Genomic DNA, 12,085 nt, shown 5'->3' with positions numbered 1-12,085 from the left:
GAACAACAATATTGAATGGGTTTCCAGGCTACAATGTACTTTATGTCTACGCGAAGTTGTTTTGTGTTCTAATGAACAGTTCTTGAATTATTACTACTTCAATTCGGCAATTTATGCCTCTACTTGGTCAGGCATTACCGACGAAGGGACAAAACTATCCAAGCTGAGACTCCGAAATCTTCAATATTCAAGCAGCAAGCCTTTCTCTAGGTTTCTATGAAGAGAAAATTGTCGTAAGTTAATTAGAAAATTTGTAGGACAGCAGTGAATTCAGCTCATATTTCTGCTTGCCAGGTTCGTGCAAATTTACTTTTTTTTTCTTTTGTAGGCTAATTCACAACAAGTATTGCACATTAGAAGGACCATGTAGTGTGTTGTAATTACCAGTGCTCACTAACTTTACGAAGCAGTGCTTAAAACAAAAGATTTTCAAAAAATAATAAATCTCGCAAACATTTTTTTGGCAGTGGCGCCATCTGTGAAAAAAGACATCAAGTTGTTTCGCGTCAGTTCGGACGTTCGTCAAAAGTGGCGCCTCTAAACATTACTAAGCCGCCAAAACACGGATGGGTTATTTCTCCAGACTTCAGAGGCTAAATCTAGTCGCCACGTCTTCAATGCACAATGTAACCCCATGAGGCTGCTGAAAAAGAAAGAAAGAAAGAAAGAGAAGGAAAGAGAAAGAAAGAAGGAAAGAAAGCGTGTTGCACTGTACATCATGAATCCATAGCCAGCAGGTTAGGCTATTGTGCCGAGGATTCCAGGAATTGCTTGGTTGCTCGCCTTTGTACTCAGGTGACTGTAGAAGCGTTTTTGAAGTACACAAAGAACTTGACCTTGCCTCCTCATATTTTTGAGGGTCGTAGGGCATTACCTGGAAGCCTGCTTTCCCCTCGCGGGGAGGTGACGATTGTTTGGCAGTGTATGTGTGTTTGACTATCTCACGTGACGCCGGTTGAACGATAGGATAACAATAGACTTTTTTTCTGGAGACTAGCCTGCGCATGCGAAGTGGTGGTGACTTGACGCGCGCCATGTTTTTGGGGGGTCACAGGGCTAAACAGCTTCTATAAACGTTGCACGGGGCGGCGACAGGTGTGAACTGAGAGGCAGGTGCGAACTGAGGGGCACCTGGCGTCGTTTGCAAATTATCCCGAAAAATACCAGACCCACGAGATTCTTTTACCGGTGCGTGGCAGATAACTTCGGTGGCCACGGACCCCCAGTTTCGATTTCGGTGATCTCCACTGGAGGCGCTGTTCGGACCTGAAAAATACTGAAAAAGGCCCATTGACACTTTGCAAAATAGTGAGCGACCCCTGGCCAACACCCTCTAGACTAGCTGAGGCCTCAGTTGACGTCATCACATTACGACGGGAGCGGAGGACGCGTTCTCAGAAATGCCCATTGCTACTACGCGCTCGTTGTGTACTCAACGGCGCACTGCGAATCCATTCGTTCATGCTATCTCCCGTTTTCCGAAAGTGCCGACAAAGCAACTCCGTCGTAGAGGGTGTTGCATCTGGCGCCCACTTTGCAAACATCTGTAAAACTTCTCCTTCCCTGACTGTTTTTCTTGCTCTAAGCGTGTACACCCCTCCACATTCATACGAAGGTGCAGGATCAGCACCACTGCTTCTCAAAACGTACTTCAGGAATGTCCCACCTCATTGTAGGTTTCCTCTTCCACTGAGCGAAAGAAAGGAAAGACAGGGATTAGTGGTAAATGGGAAAAAAAATATTCGTCTGCTAGTCTGTGGTTGAGGCTTTCGTGTGGAAAACAAGCTTGCTCGCATATGCGCAGTAACTATTTTGCAAGCCGTCAGTTAGCGAGCCATATTTCCGCGACTGCAGCGAAAAGTGCGGATGGCTGCGTGAACTCTAGCGTTCCCAGCCGCGCGCAGCAAAATGAACGGGACGCGTCTCGATGCCTACTGAAGTTTGGAAACACAGGAATAAAGCTTGGACTGCGTGAAATAGACAACACGCGCACAATTTATGCTATATGAACTAACAACCTCTAGCAAAACTAAATTTAGCAGATAATCCTTTTGCTCACGTAGATCATGTGACATCTTATTTTCTACGCACCCTTCACAGGCCAGAGCGCGTGACGTAGCTCATTTACCGTCTCAGTATCGCCGCATCGGCCGCCATAGACACCTAGTAAATGAGGCTTTCGCAGAGAACATAGACGCGCTCAAGCGTGCCCCTCCGATGGACCTTTTCAACAAGAGCTCACTGGGTGCAGCCATAATCCCCCGAGTTAGGCATATGTGTGAGCCGTCTATCCCCCCGCCAAATATAGAATTTTTGTTCCACGGTGAAGTTTCAATTCAAAGTGACCACATAGGGTGCCTCAGGAAAAAAAAATAATGCTTGAGACCAGTCCAGTCTCTGTACTATTTAGCAAAGTAACAAAAAATTATTCTATGTGAAGCCGCGGGCGCCTTTTTTGAAACCCTTGCGCTTAGTTGCGTGCTCTGGGGCTTCTGTCGCATGTCAAAAATGTCTGGCGGCAAAACGTGAAAAAAAAAATCTGTTCGTGAGTTTTCGCTGTGGTCATCCCATATGCTGGCGCTATGAGTGCTCGCATCGGTGAGCGCGTGCGAATTTCCTAAAGCAACCGCTTTATGTGATTACTTCGTTTACCACACCACTGTGCGGCGGCTCTGCAACGAATGAAAATATCTCCAGTACCATGTGCGCGAACTGATCAGGTTCTGACAGGTGTGCCGTCGCATTCGCGAAAGCCCGGCAAGTGCGCAGGGGGTGTGCGAAATATCTATCCAAATAAAACTCTCAAGGTCCCTTATGCATTTGACTAACAGGATTCGAACGCCAAAGCCGCCTTCTTTTTCTTCTCAGTCGACTTTCTCCCCCCACCCCCACCGACAGCTTTCCGCACCTCACGCGGTTTGTCAGTTCCTCGGGGATCTGTCCACCTTTGACCAAGCAGCGATGTCATCTAATGATGTCACGATGACCAAAATTTTGGTGATCTGTGACGTCATAAGGTGACGTCAACCAATGATTTTTTTTTTAGCACTCATGTAGACGGCGACGGGCACTTTTCGCGCTTGATGAGGACTCTAAACTTTCCCAACCATGTGTACTGTGCTAAGACGGAGAAAAAGGATGCGGTGACATCCACCACCGTCTAGCAGAAGCAAGAAAGCCAGCAAAAAAAAAAAAAAAAAAAGTCCTTGTCAGGATCAACCTTCTTGACGCTTCGGTGGAGATTTCGCACTGACTGCGTTCTTTGTTCAACTGCCGTCTCTCTTTGTGTTCTGTTTTATTTATTTCTTACTTTACATTGTCGCTACGTAGACAACTGATAATAATGCACATTGGGAAGTTTTGGCCGGCACTGAAAGTACAAGCAATGCATAGATCGAGTTCTGTACTATAGCTGCACACTTGGCTGCTTAGCATAAGTTTGCCCAACTTTGCCAATAGCAGCCAACCTGTGGGAAGAAATGACAATTTTAGTACAAAAACAATCGCTTCCGTGAGGCTTATTGGAGAGCCTCTTCGAAAAGCTGAGCTAGTTTTCGGGTATTGACTTTCGGCCCATACAGATAGGTTGGGCTTCGCCGAGAAAGAGCCCTTACACATTTTATTATTCAATACTCCCAAAAGGATGCAATTCACATCTGTGTTACGACTTGTGCTCTTCACTGCGGTGCTAGGAGGACTCGTTTTATAGCTGAAAAAAAAAAATACCTCTCATACGTTTGGCTAAAGCTGAGCAGTGCGTTCGTGTATGTTTGTGAGTGCGCCCTCCAAGTATGTATGTCACGTTGCTTGACCTCCTCTTCCGCTCTCTGCCTGCTCGCCACGCTTGCACCACAACATGGCCGATGTCACCCTAAATCCCCATTCACATTCTTGAAGATTTCAAATAGCTACGTAACAGAGGAAAAGGAAGCGGTGCCCCATACACCTGTTTAGGCATGCATGAGGCTCATGGTGTTTTAGCTGGCAAAAAGGCAAAGCCCTTCCCTCGTTCATGCGTATAATATCACCATTTTTGTGTAATGATAGCCAGGAAGTAGTGGAAAGGAGCTTTCTGGATAGCTTCTGAATGTAGCGACATAAGTATCAAGCGGACCATGCGCGACACCCACACTACATTTACAGTCGAACCAAAGCTAGTGACAGTGGAGAAATCTAAAATTACTATGCACGTGCACAAGGTCGGGGCTGTTCCACGCGACCCAACACTGCCGGTGTTCAGGGCCACTGAAGAACTTCCTCGAGAAGTTACTGCACAAACGAACGGTCTTCTACTCTTTTTTAGCGAGGGAGAGAAAGAGTCGGTTCAGAAACCGAACCATTATTTCCAGCAACCCTTGCGGCAGCGCGGCTCAGCGCCTAACCGCTCCATTGTAAATAGTTATACGTCACCAGGAGAGAGAGAGAGGCACCTCTTTTCTGGACAGTTGCACGGGAGTACAAAGGCTCTTGGGTACGTGCCTTTTTTTGTTGCTGTTGTTGTTTTTGGGGAGCGGGTGGGGGGGGGAAGAGGGGTGGGGAGGGAGGGCATCACGCACATTTGAAACGTTTCAAAGGAGATTACGGAAGCAGCGGCGCCCCCGAAAAGATTGGATTAGTTGCAGCAGGAACAGGCTCTTCGCCGCCGCATGCTACGACGGCAGAGAGTGCATTTTCCTCCCTTTTTTTTTTTCCAAACGTGACTTAGTGGCGTCTTCTGGTGGCTCAAGCAGAAACTACTCGCAAGATGGCGACGGTGGTACCGTCACCTTAAGGACTTATGACGACCTAAGCTCGTCATGAGCAGTCACCACTTTTTTGCTTATGATGACCTGTGCTCGTCATGGGTCTTCCGCAATGTTCCAAGAGACTTTTGACGAGCCCAGCTCGTCAAATGGTGCGTTTCTATTTACAACACAGATGGCTGCACGGGTTCCGTCATTGGTGCTTTTGTTGAATGAGCATTTGCGCACTTGTTGGTGGGATGCGCACCTTGTGTTTCCCTCGCGTCATAGAGGTTTTTGACGAACCCCCGCTCGAGAAATGGTGTTTTTCTCTTGACACCATAGATGGCAGCATGGGTTCCGTCATTGGCGCTTTTGTTGAATGAGCGGTTGCACAACAGTTGACGGAATGCGCGCGTTGTGTTTCCTGCGCGTTTTATAAACAAACATGGCCACATGTTGACGGAAATGGCAAAAACATCCGCAAGGAAACCAGGATCTGGTGCAGGTGGTGCAAGAAGGCTCTCTGCGCAGTGCCGTGCTTCGAACGCTATCACACTAAGTGAACTATCAGGGAATAGTGCATTTTGTGCGCGGCAATTCAATTCCAACCTTTACTTTCTAGAGTTGCAGAAATTTTTTGCAGAATACACCTCAAATGCCCCATGTATTATAGAGTAATGCATGATGGAGCGAAGAATGGCCAATAAAACATTATTATCTGCCGAAAAAAGTTTTCGCAAATATTTTTTTGTTTTGAACACATTACTGAAGCATTTCGCATCATAAAAAAATTTGGCAATTTTGGAACATTTTTTTTTTGTGAAATGAGCCCTTTAGGGGTTAAACCAAGTATAGATGGTGACTTAAATTAATTGTTTTCAATAAAATATACCAACTTAGTATGACAAAGCTACTTCTGTCTACACGAGGCAAAAAAGTTTTTGTGTCAGAGCTGTGACGTGTGCAAGACACATCACCGCAGCACTGGCTGCGACATTTGATGTTGCAGAGCCTAACCATATACACACACAGCTAATATTTCTGTCACGTACACGCTCTATATGACCGCTGGTATAAAGCATTTGCAGTGAGACCATCATTAACTTCCAGCACTTTCATAATTTTCTTTTGGTGAGAACATTGACGCAACTGTTAAAAAGTTCGAAAGTGTTGTAGTTGTACAATCTCGTCCACTCTTATTGTGAACATGGCATAGCGTGGTTGCATTTCGCAGCGCGCCAGTGATCCGGCGTGGCCGCGCATTGAAGCCAAGTGGTGCAGGCACATGGGGGGCTTCTCGTCGTCTGGTGCCGTGCTGGAGTGCGGCGCTGTTGCTTTGCTGACACATACAACAAGAGTGGCGCATCCCTGTGTGCGTGCGCTGCTTTAGTTTGATGCGCCGCTGCGAAAGATGCACTGGCAGTCCGCAGAGCGCAACCATGCTGTGCCATGTTCACACTAAGAGTGGACGAGCCGGTACAAAACGCTACAGGATGTCCCTACTAGCTCTGCAATTGCTGTCTCTGCAATGGCTCCTGTAGCTCCGCTAAGCCAGTGTCGGCAAACGTATAAAAGTCTCCGCACAAACTAAAATTTGAGCAATTACAGTAGAACCCCGCTGATACGTTTTTGAAGGGACCGTAGAAAATAAACGTAAGAGACGGGAAACGTAAGAGCCGAAAAACAGGACAAACGACATAATATTTAGTGGTACAGAATTTTATTTCAATGCTTATGAGCAGCACGAAAATTGGCGCGCTGAGCCGCTATCTAGTCGACGGATAGAAACGCGGAGCTGGGGACGGCCTCATCCACAGAAATGTAATCAACGTATGTGATTTTTTTAACACCAACAGCTGTAGGCATGAAAGAACTAAGCACACGCAATCACGACCAGCGCCGCGAGTCCGACCGCGAACCGCGCGCACGACCATGCGAGCTCCAACCAGCTCGGAACTCCTCCCGTCCTCCGACAAATAACGATGATGATGAGTCTACGCCAACGCGATGGCAGAAGTGAATGTCAATCTCGAAGGCCTTGCTTTTACAAGCGATTACGTCATAGACGCCATGTTTGTGCAATACAAATCTCAAAGGCTATGCTTTTGTCAATAGTAAATGCCAATCTCGAAGGCCTTGCTTTCGCGAGCAATTACGTCATAGACGCCATCTTTGCAATACGAATCTCGAAGGCGATGCTTTTGTTTGCATCAATCGAAAGATCCTGTTGCATGCGCCTCTAATGCGCCTAATGTTACGGTCAAATCAGCAAAAGCTGCGTGAAAATGCACCATGGCCGCTCTCTTCGGTAGTCACTCGGTCGGCTCCGAGTGCACTTCGCGACGTATAATACGGGAACGGTCCGACAGTTACGACGTAACAGCGAGATTCCCAATACATTGTATCCTATGGGAGCTATTCCGGGACCGGTGGAAAACGACGTAACAGCCGGGAAAACGCAGCAGTGAGGAACGTAACAGCGGGGTTCTACTGTAATTTGTAGTAAAAACTGCGAGCATGGAATTGTTAGCAGCATGATCGGCATTTCGCATTTGCACTTAGTGGCTTGACCTGGCCAGTGTCAGCCTGTTTTGTTTTTCAAAAATTCGGTTGGCCATGAGAGGGATGATGTTGACGAGATTAGTGATGTGGCCTGTTAGGGGCAGCGACATTTTTGACTGGCATGCGTACCCATGTGCTTGGGGCTTTGCATGTGTGCAGTACTGCTGCCCCAATCCCTTGCGTACGCAAGCTGCTTGGCTACCCAGCACTAAATTTCTCCAGTAGAGTGTTTTAGCAGTGCCAGTTTAGCATACAGTACGTACGGAAATACCATACCGTCGTGGCTGGCACATAGCAGGACACGAATAACGTGCTCACTGTCATCACTATCGTCATCATCATGAAATTCCGAGCATGTGCCCCCCACCATTTTACTGTTTATTTTAAATTTCTGTACCGTTCCGGGAAAGACATCCTGCTCCTCACCGTGATCACAAATCACGTCCAGGAAACTCTGGCCTATCAGAATCCAAGCCAATCCTGCTTAGTAGCCCAATCTCTATGGACCTGTACCTGAACTTTGTCATCGTAATTTGATTTCTTTATATTTAAAGCAGCGCAAAAGATGGAAGCACTTTAAACAGAGGGGACCCCAAGCCCAGTCACACATCCTTTTGCACTTCTGTAGTGCATGATGATCGCACCCTGATCTTGGTGCACAAAGCCCATTACATTTTTCAGGTTCCTGCGAGCAAAAGCACGGCCTTCGAGATCCGTATTTGCAATTTGAATATGGTACCTATGACGTATTTTAGGTTAGTGTGCATGTAGTCAACAAAAGTAGGGCCTTCAAGATCTATGTTTGTTGCCAAGAGTTGTTGCGTTGGCATGAGCTCATCATTGGAGGTGCTTCTATGCAATGGTTCCCACAGTCTTATTGCATTCCCAAGTGAAAATTTGCAACTGGGAGTGCAAATGGTCCCAGTTTGTGGAACAAATGGGCTTGTGGAAGAATTCCCAGTTTAACAGGTCCCAGTTTGAGTTCATTTCAACTGGTCCTAGTTTGTACCCACTGCTACTGGCCTCAATAGTGTAAAAGGGATGACGACCCATGCCCATCTGGAACCACACATAACTGTTTATATATGAATGAAAGAAAGGGGAATTTTTTGGAGGGGCTTGTTCCTTTGTTACACGCAACCAAATTAATCCAGCAGACAGTTAGGCCAGGGTAAGAACCCACAACCTTTGAATTACGTATCCAGTGCTGTACCAGTGGAGAGCATAGGATGCGTAATTCAGAGGTTGTGGGTTTGGGTCCCAGTTTTCCGTCCGCTTTAATTGATTTCAATTTACATCATTGTTACTGCACTATAGTTAATGACAACAATGAATGGCCCCTATGCTTTCCGCGTTGTCTGTTGTATTCATTTGGTTGTGTTGACATTCAAGTATGATTCAAGATGGCCCTCTTGGCTGGTGTGGATCTTGGCTAGTTGCCATCACATGTGACCATGTTGGCTGCATGAACGGCTGATCTGGTCAACTGCACACAGCAGCTTGGTGCTGAAACGTGGCATTATATATTTAGAAGTTTGCAGCTTTGCCCTGGCTGTGAAGCACTTTGTGAGAGAGGTGCCTGCACCTTTTGTAGATTTTGTGCATATATGACTATCTGCAAGCAATGCTTGTGCCTGGTTAACAAAGAAGTAATCAATACTTTACACGTGAAATCCTACCAAAAGTTAAGCTGCACCAACGTCCCACACATACTGGTTTATTTTCAGTGAGAAAATAGTGCAATATTTCAACACAGTGAAATGTTGCCAAAATTGCCCTTGACTACCACAACATACAAAATGAAATGATAGATCACTCCTGTTAAGCAGAAACTTAGCTTTTATCAAGTATATCATGACTCAATTTACCAGTGGGACAGCTAAGAACCTTGCAAGAGACATTTTTCTGATCAAGCATTTGAAAGTTATGTCTCTTCTGTGCTATTGTAATTTTCTACAAAAAATGCAACCCATTCAACAAAATGTTTATGAATAAATGTGCCTGTATACATCAGGCAAAGCTGCATATGTACATAGTAGTACATATTCTTGACAGTCATGCTGCGCAATTATAAGTGCAAGTCATGCTCAGCACAATTTAAATTGTGATAAAATCCACATTACTATTGCTACCTGCAGAGTTCATGCACTGAGCTATTCTGATTTAAAAGGAAACACTTGTGCTTATCTTGCGAGCAAAAAAAAAAGCATTGGCTGGGAAGGTCAAGGAATAGGTCAGCAAACTCACTCATGAGTTGACTCACTCAGACTCAGATCGAGCCGTGAGTCTGAGTTCGAGTGAGTCCATGTGAGTAATATTTGGGTGAGCTTGAGTCCGAGTAAGTCCGGTTGAGAAAAATTTGAGTGAGTCTGAGTTTGAGTGAGCCTGGTTGAGTAAAACATTGGTGAGTCCGAGTCAGCCTTAAGCGTAAAATATATTTCTTGAGTGAGTCTGAGTGAGCTCCACATCTTTTGCCGACCTGTGGTTCTATCTACTCAACTTCATCATTATGTGTGAGCCTTATGTCAGCTCACGTTTATACGCAAGTTTACTCACGTCTACTCACACATACTTCAGTGCACTAGTGTTTATACACCAGCTCAATATTTAGGAGGTTAATATGGCTCCAGCCAAATTTAAGAGAGCCCGACGTTTCGGGACCGATTCGGCCCCTTCCTCAGGGGTGACTGGTTTGGTCGTGGAAGCTTCTCCCCGACTTGTTCCACCGCGGCTCTGGATTTCCCTTTCCCTCACGTTTCGGAGACCGTGAACGTAAACCGAGGGCATTGTTCCTAGGGACCGGTTCACATTTGCCGGCGTATTTTGAATGTGCCACGACTCGAGCAAGAGCCTCCTTCCCAGATTCCTTTCTGTTTCCAGAACAGAAGCGCCGTCGAAGTCGATCTTACGTCGTGCTTTTCACAGTGCTCTGCAAGAGCGCTGCGTTGCATTTCCATCTTCCTGACGTCGTTCTTATGTTGGCGCATTCTTTCTGGGAAGCACTTGCTCTCGCCTATGTAGCTAGCTGGGCATTGCGAACACGGCACCTTGTACACTACGCCTTGGTGTTGTTCCCTCGGGTGTCGATCCTTCGGCCGCGGTAGCAGGCGGGTGAGCGTTGACGCTGGCTTGTGTATCACCGTGACCCCCTCTTTTCTGAGAATCCTGGCGAGCTCTTCACTGATGCCCCGCACATATGGTATGACAATGCGCTGGGCTGGCTTCTTGGATTCCGTTGTGGCCGGTGGGGTGGCCGGGGAGGGGGGAGGGGGGTCGCGTAGCATGTCTTTCGGCACACTGCGCGACACTCGGCGAATGAAAGCTTTGGTGTATCCGTTCTTTAGCAGCTCGGCGACGACCCTCTCCTCTTCTCTCTTTCTCTCTCCCTCCGACGTGCAGATTGTTCTTGCACATGAAAGGAGCGCCGAAACTACCGAAGCTTTGTGGGCAGTCGGATGACAGGACGTGAAATGCAAATACCTGCCGGTGTGCGTTGGCTTTCTGTACACCGAGAAGGTCGTGCGCTCGCCCTGCCGCCTGACTGCCACATCGAGAAACGGAAGCATCCCGTCTCGCTCTCGCTCCACCGTGAACTGTATCGCCTGGTCGACGGAATTAAGATGTTGGAGGAAGCTGTCTAAGGCTGACTTCTTTATGACGCAGAAGCAGTCATCCACGTACCTCACAAACACTTTCGGCTTGTCAATAAAGGAGTCTAGTGCCGTTTCTTCAATGTGCTCCATTGTGAGGTTCGCAGCTGTAACGGAGATCGCCGCCCCCATCGCGGTCCCGCTGGCTTGTCTGTAGAAGATCCCGTCGACGCTGAAGTATGTCCCCTTGAGGCAATACTCCAGTAGACGACACAGTTCGTCGATGCTTAGGCAGCTTCTTTCGCTCAGGAGTTTGTCTTCCTTCAAAGCTCCTCGTGCGCAGTACACTGCTAGCGCAATGGGCACACTGTGAACAGAGACACGACGTCGAACGAAACGATGCACTCATCACTGCTCACTGTCACATCTTTCATGCGCTCCACGAAGTAGCTGGCGTTGCGTATGTGGGTTGGAGTTTTTCCCACGAGTGGCGCCAGAGTCCGGTAGAGATACTTGTACAGTGCACGGAGTGGAGATGTAAAATCCACGATTGGCAACCGACAATGGTTAGGTGGCGCTGCGATCGGCCCAGCCATCAGTGCCACGGTGTCGATTCCGCGTAGCGTCGAGGCGGCCAACGAGCCATTTCTACCGTGTATGGCGTGTGTTTGTCGTGCTGTTTGAAGCATGTCGCTGGTTTTGTATTGCGGTTTTAAGGCGATTGAAAACATCGATGCCCATTTTCGACCACCGACGCTTGAAAAGGGACGCGCACTGTACGACAACGACCACGTGATGGTGTTAAAGAAGTGAACACCGACATCGCAGCGAAGTGCTTGTCACAGCAAAGCAAGCATGCTTACGACGTTGAACTACAAGTAAGTTGAAAAATAATTATCTTATCCCACTTAAGCGCACAAATACGACCGTATACGTTTCTCCATCAGCTGTCACTTGTTTTATTACTAAGAGCTTGCCTAATATTTGCTGGGTTGGGAAAGATAAGCGAGAACAGAATAAAGCAGCGACACGTGCCTTCGTTGAATCTCTTTGGGGTTATTTTTCTACGTATAACCAGTGACGTGTGTCTCCGTCCGTCCCTTTATATCTACTGTTCTACTTATAAGTGAACTTGCACCTCGCGTAAGACAGGCATTGCCACGCTCATGTTGACAGCCGCTCGCGATGCATACGAGTGTTGTTGTTCTA

General features: G+C 47.1%; 1 protein-coding gene across 2 annotated transcripts in view; it reads left to right on the top strand.

Moving 5' to 3' along the window:
* The window catches only part of LOC119395155 (nuclear factor related to kappa-B-binding protein), a 755,896-nt gene that overhangs the window by 136,641 nt on the left and 607,170 nt on the right, over positions 1-12,085 (top strand). The window lies entirely within an intron of this gene.

This window comes from Rhipicephalus sanguineus, chromosome 5, assembly GCF_013339695.2.
Source record: "Rhipicephalus sanguineus isolate Rsan-2018 chromosome 5, BIME_Rsan_1.4, whole genome shotgun sequence".
Classification (NCBI taxonomy): domain Eukaryota; kingdom Metazoa; phylum Arthropoda; class Arachnida; order Ixodida; family Ixodidae; genus Rhipicephalus; species Rhipicephalus sanguineus.
Note: the sequence above shows the minus strand (reverse complement) of the source record. Positions and strands in the feature narration are given on the sequence as shown.